Genomic DNA, 7,485 nt, shown 5'->3' with positions numbered 1-7,485 from the left:
CAGCATTTCCCCTGAAACTTCATCATTCCCGAGATTTCAACTCGGACACAATATCAACAACCATACCAAAAAAAACAACCGGCAGAATATTTACAATTAAATCACTTCAACCTTACTCAATACAAGCTCCAAACAACTAGCTCCCAACTAGGATACAAAAATAGAGTTTTTAATCTCTATTTCGCAAAATCTTTAACCATACCAAATGGAGGGCCATGCGGCTGAAAAAGGACGCACCCACACCCTTTTTAAAATAATTTAAATCCCAGTAACATGCAACCCCACAATCTGCACCTGTGGCACCACAATGACAACACACTACGCGACTTCGATTTAGCTACTACGACTTTAATTTAGTTTGTTTTTAACGTCAAGCATCCTTGTGAAATTTTTCCACTTCCAGCATCATTTAATACATGTAATATATCTCATAAAATCATCATAAACTCCAGTTCAAAAAAGAAACTCTTACCTTGCCCAAAACTTATCAACCTCGTCAAAACTTGCCTCGGAAGTTCCTTTAGCGCGCCTAAAACTTCTTGGCTGTTTGGTAATATTTTGGGCTGCTACAAAATATAAATTTTCATTAATAACACCTTTATAACATCATGGTATACCTTAGATAATTAATTCACAAAACGAAATCGGAAGCTTACCTTTTGTTTTCCACATATCCGAAACTCTCTCTAGCTCGAGGGTTTGTCTCCTCTTCTTCTCTTTTCTAGAATATTTGAATGAAGTAATAACTTAAGGGATAAGTATGACTAAAAGTTATCAACATATATATATAGTCTACTTTAATGGGGACACATGTCATCCTCTAAGTGGTGACACATGTCAAGACCTAAGTGGTGACATATGTCAAGCCCCCATTGGGCCAACACACCCCTTTCCTGCAATCACAGGCTGCCATGTGGCATGTGGTGTCCACCACCCTTGCTCCAATTGCTGCCATGTGGAACTCCCTCATACTGCCATGTGGTACTCTCTTTTCCCCCTCATGGGTTCGTAATCTTGTCTTACTTTACGAACCTATGTAATCCTTGCTACGCAAGCTTGGTAGGAACCCAAGTAGCTTAAGTACGTAAGATTTCCAAGGTTGTAGCTTACATAAATAAGTCGATTCCTATGACTTATTAGTTGGTCTCCAACTTCTTCCGGATTTTTATAACTCTATTTCCAATCTTCTCTACTATGGGGTATCACATTCTCCTTTCCTTAGAGTTGTTTGATAGCTTTATAGCTTATCCGGCTCATATGTTAACTCTTAGAAACTTAAGAGTTCTTAAGAAGCTTTGAGAAACTTAAGGAAACCTTAAGAAACTTAAGAGGCTTACCATCTTTCCAAGAGACTTAAGAGCCTTTCAAGGGACTTAATAACGCTTTCCAAGGTACAAAAGTACGGGGTGTAATATCAATCCCCCCTTTAGTACATTCTTTCTTGAATGTGAACCAAAATCTTTCTTAAGATCTTATACAGATTATGGGGAAATTCCTGTCTATTATAATAAGCCCCACTTTCATTAGGTAACCAATATAAAAGTTTCAAAAGTTGGGATTGCCTGTAGATGTAGGGAATAGGTACAGATATATATATTTCATTTCCCTTTCAGATTCCCAAGTCATTTATTTGCGATTCTTATTTTGCCATAATACCTTGATGAAAGCTACGTCCTTAGTTTACAATCCTCTACTCTGCCTATCCCGGATAGCAATCGGTTGCTTCTAGTACGATAACTCCTCTGTGACCTGGATATCCTCTATGGAATATACGCGAGATGGATCACCAACATACTTGTGAGACATAGATACTTGGAATACTAGATGTATTGCTTTCGAATCTTTCGGTAAGTCCACCTCGTAGGCAACCTTGCCTATTCGGCGGATGGTATGATAAGGACAAATACATCTCAGACTAAGGTCCTCTTTCTTTCTAGATCTCATCACTTTCTCTGTGGGTGACACTTTTGAGAGTGCTCAATTATAACTTGAAACTATAAAGATCGACATCGATTATCCGCGTATAACTTCTGTCGACTCTGAGCTGCTAATAATCTCTCCCGAATAAGCTTCACCTTCTATACCGCATATTAAACCACGTCCGAGCTTATTAGTCATGTTTTACTACCATCAAACCAATTAATTGGTGACCTACACTGTCCACCATACAAGTCTCATATGGGGCCATTTGGATACTAGAATAATAGTTAATATTGTAAGTACTCTTGACTGGTGGTAGGCAATTGTTCGAGCTACCTTTGGGGTCAACCATATAGGCCTGCAATATATCATATAACGTTTATCTAGTAAGCTTAGTCTATCCTTCAGTCTGAGGGTAAAATGGTATATGAATACCTATCTATCTTCCCAATCTCTTCGTGGGCTGCTCTTTAGTAGTTAACTGTAACTCGGGATCCTTCATCTGAGTCAATAGCTAAGGAAATTCGTAAGGTCCTACCACCCTTTGGACCTATAATTTCACACAATCTCAGCTGAGCAGGTAGTCCTTGATTGAAGGAACATGGGCTGATATTGTTAATTTATGGGTAATATTCCATCTAGAATCATCTGTCCATGGAGGGCGAAGTGAGTCTTGTAGCCAAGGTCGTATTGTGGAATCTTCAACCTCGTATATTACTTCTTGCCTTCTTTAGATAACATAAACTGGTACCCTTACGTTTTGAGTTTTTGCCTTTTTGCCCATTAGAGTTGGCTACCAAGCGGTATCGAAATTTCCCCCACACAATAACCCTCATGGCTATTATGTGATTTCCTTGTCATTAACTGGTACTATGTTGAAGAACTGTGGAACACAAGTGCGCCATCTATTAGTAATCAGCTAATCCTGCTTGTTTTGCTTAAGCCTTTTCTCAATTCCCTTAACATAACTTATAACACCCTAGGTACATAATCTCGGGTCGTTGCTTCTCTGCTAGTTCGGATTCTTACATCTCATGCGATCATACCATCACTAACGTACCAGATCCCACTAGAATTTCAAAGTTAACTGTGCTTGGGTGAGAGTAGTACTAGGATGGGTGACCCCCCTAGGAAGTCCTCGTGTCAAGTTTTATTGCATTTCTTGCAATAATGTGAGAAGGCACTCAACTTAGACCAAGATTTACCTTAGCGTTGTCTCTCTAGTCTTCATGTTTCTTCTTGCCCTTTTCTTTTTTATCTTATAACCGGTATCGGGGTAGATCTTTAGTTCAACCATGACCACGTCCTTTTTGATCATTTGATTTAACTTCTCTTTGTATCTCTCTGTAACGTCTCCAAAATATCATAACTCCTTTTCATTATGTACTCCTCCACTTGGTCTTATGCCGTATATACATATTCATAGGTTGTACAACTGATTTTATACAACCGGTATGAGGTAGATGCAGTCTTTTCGTTTCCTGGTCCATCTTCCTCTACATAGTACCTTCACACTAGAACTTGCTCTCGCTAATGCTATTTTGTCCTACTCTTTTCTTTTCTTCTTTTAAGTACTCCTTGGTCTCCTCATTTCCCACCGTAGGAGATTTCCTATTCTTTCTCCTTGCTACTTGTAGGTCACAATAGCAGCGGCTAATGGGGTTGTTGCCATATCTTAATCTTTACTCAAACACGGGCCTACTAACCTTTACACAGTCCTTAGTTTGCTCAGTCTTGCTCTCTTATCATATTCACCCCTTTTTGTAGGCACCCGTCCCATAAGGTCTCTACCATTGATTCTTTGCACAATCTCAAATACCACAGCTTCTATCTGTTTATGGTTGGCCTCAAGCTCTTGATAGCTCGTGACAGTATGGGATATCGCTTGAGATTTAAGCGTTCCTATCAATATATGGTAGTGTCGGTTTATTCCATCTTATGCTTCTATTTCGCTTGTCCACTTCCCCCCTTTAGGGTGTACCTAGGTCATTCTCTATTTATTTTCAACTATTCATACACATATGATTCTGTTCCAACACATTTGACATACTACACTGTGTCTACACCTTCTGTTAGATCTTCCATACCTTGGGTTTCCCCTGTATGAAACCTTAGTACAACCATAGGGTGCTTAAAATTCTCGAGGAATGGTACACAATCTAGTCTATGTAATGGTACTCGATTAATGTAGTAGTTTATTCCAAGCCACATTCCATTCTTCCCCCTCGGTGATTTGCTATCACCCATAATCATTTCAAGTTATCCCTTTTGGAGCGCTTGTACTCCAATAACTCGAGTTTCTAGTTTTGCTATAATGCTATTTTTATCCCATTGGATACCATTTATTCCTTTTAATAGACTCGCAATGCATCACTGGTTTTGGAGAGATGTCTCCCTCATCCTTGAGGGGTCTTACTATTCTTCTCGGTGGAATTACCTATTCACAATACTTATTTATGTCTCGTAAGCTTTTATCCTTGTCGGGTATCTAGGACTAACTTCCAATCCTTCTCAGTCTCATGTCCACTTTACTTTAATTGTGGTCTTGTTTTCTCGCCCTTTTCGTGCTACTCCTTCAGCTCGTAGCTATCTATTCCCCTTTCCGTCCGATACTCATACTTAACCGATCACATCTATCTTGGGTGTTACCTGTAGTAGTCCTTTTATTCTTCTAGTTCATGTCCATTTTATGCCCGATGGGTGTCATATTACTCTTATAACCCGTGGGAAAATCATTCCTTAGTATTACCGACTCTTCTAAATCCCTAATATGTTACCCAATATATGGTACATATGGCTCTGGACAGCCCATCAGTTCATATCTTCAATCCATACGTTACTTCAGTCACTTAAGAACCAATAAAAGGTTACCATAAAGCAACCTTCGACCACCACCAGAAGGAAATTAAAATCCAATAAGCACCACGATACTTCTTAGCATTTAACTCTTACGGTTTCCCTCTAGGTTCATTCTTAAGTCGTAAGCAACTTATCCAGTTCACCACTAATGGTTAGTGGTTCTGTTCCTTCCCACAAGAGTGGACCCCAATTGCGGGACACTTCGCCCTCCAACAAGAGTTTTCTTCCAAACTTAAGACTTCCTAAATAAACATGAAGTCCCCTTACCAACAACACAGAGAGTACCCCTCCGGCTTTATTTCATCATAATAAGGGTACTCGGTATCTACTTCCAAGCCGTATGATGAACCTATATCTACTTTCCCTTTGATAAATAAAATTGCCAGAGTTTTCTCTATATTCCTTCCTATCCCAAACCTACACTCAGGAAATACCAACAATGCCATGCGAGGCCAACGTATATATACATCCATATTATACCATATCACAACCATAAAGCCTCATATGGACAATATGTACATATGTTTATAGCATCTCAGTTTATAGCCACATAGGGCTTCCTACATTAAGCCGAACCAAAATTGATAATTTACCCATATAGTCAACAAAACTATACCTATCACCCTCCTATACTTGTAGTAAATCAGTCCCTAGTTCGACCCAGTGACCTAGGAGGTGAAGTATGCTCCCCGTCTCTATTCGGTTGCCATTTTCTTATCTGTCCCTCATCATCTTCCTCGCTTGAACCAGAAAGACATCGATAGCCAGGTAATTCCTGGTTCACCGACAACCAAGATAAAGGGCTCGAATATGCCGTAACACTTACCGTGGAAGCCAGCCGAACATAGTACTCTATCATAAAAGCAGCTGGCATAGCTTCCAAAACCACTTCCCTGGTCATCAAATGCTCTGGGGACTCTATCGTTAGGACCTCTAAGGGATTGGTCTCCATAACATACTCAGGGTCTTTAAAGGGATCAGTCTCGATCAAATAACTAGGGCTCTGCCTGCTTGGTCCTAAAGCCTAAGGTCCCATATGTACCCTGGGGGCCTTTTTTGCACCCCTTCTACTGTTTATAGCTGATCTCTTCATTTTCTGCCAACGTCTATACCCATCTGCAAGAAAAGAGGTCAAACAAGCTTCTTTTATAGGTATGGCCGCACACATAATAGTTTGCTAGGGAGGGATTATCCTAACAAAAAGTTCTATCACACGATCTAGGACAAGATAGAAAGGTAGCATCCTAAATGTCCTGTAGCCTCTTGTTTATAGATATGGTGCACCAAACACTGATAAATAAGACTCTACCAAAAATGTTCTGTAGACATTCCAAGGAAGGACCGCTCTGATACAACTTTTATCATGACCCAACCCAATAGGCCATGACGGGTGCCCAAACTGGATACTCACGTATACCCTTGCTAGTGATAGGAAACTTATCCCCTATTTGAGTCATAGTATACAAATATACTAGATAACATGTTAGCCGACACGGCTATCATGATAGGGGAAAATATCCCCCAACACATAAACCATATTAGCACAACTGTGCATACGTGCTTATACAACCTATATACAACCCACATATATATCTACAGATATCTAAGAGTATAATGATAACATAAGGTGGGACAGGTCCCCCACCGTACCCCTGAATAAACAAAATGAGTATACAAATCAAGAAACCAGTACCACAACTAGGCTCTGATACAATGGAGCTTTTCCCGAACTTGCTGGTAGGAGTCCTAAGGTGGTGGATCTCCACAACGTGTGTCAGTACCTGTGGGCATGAACACAGCCCTCCAAAGAAAGGGGGTCAGTACAACATATATACTGAGTATGCAAAGCATAACTATAAATATATCTAAAATAAAAAGAGCCAGGGAGATAAAGTCGTTACTTAAGAAAACACTGTAACTGTACCTTGTGAATCATAAAAACATGCATGCTCATATTATACAATATAGCTGGCCCCTTCAGGGACTCGATGAATCCTATATCTGTAGGACCATCATAGGGCCTGATGCCATCATCACCTTATCACATCACTTCATATCATCATATATATATACATACATTCTCGACCCTCTAGTGAGAGACTTGGTGAGTTGTTCATGTCATTGCATTATCATTTCCTCATATAGCGTATCTGACCTTTTAGTGAGGGACTCGGTAGATAATGCAGTGAACTATGCATGATTACATTCCCAGCCTAGGAATCAGTAAAAGAAGGGTTACAGTATACATGAGTAGAGTAGTGAGTAACCATATGCAATTTAAACCATTATTAGAGACTTGTTGAAATATTCAAAATGTAATATCGTTCAAAAATTAGGACAATAGCCATAACAAGTACCTTTTGAATGTCATTATGGTTTCAATCAAGGTAGTACTTTTGAAATCATCTACTCATATCAAGGCATAATAAAATATCTTTTGGAAGTCAAGAAAATTGCCATCTTAGTGGCTTTCAGAATGGGGACTTCCTTGGGATCACATATACTTCGTCTATTCATTTTATAAACTTTAGAAGCTATAGTTTAATTATTGGAAGAGCTCTAGCTTAAAAGAGTGAATGAGAGTCATGCCTTATACCACAACATAAATTATACCAACTTAGGATGGTTGGACACTATAACATGAATCGAGGCAAAAGGACATACGTTCTAGAAAATTAAAAACGTTGGCCATCCTAGTGTACTTAA

Source organism: Solanum dulcamara, chromosome 8 (genome assembly GCF_947179165.1).
Source record: "Solanum dulcamara chromosome 8, daSolDulc1.2, whole genome shotgun sequence".
In the NCBI taxonomy this organism is placed as follows: domain Eukaryota; kingdom Viridiplantae; phylum Streptophyta; class Magnoliopsida; order Solanales; family Solanaceae; genus Solanum; species Solanum dulcamara.
The sequence above is the reverse complement of the archived record's forward strand: the minus strand, read 5'-3'. Positions refer to the sequence as shown.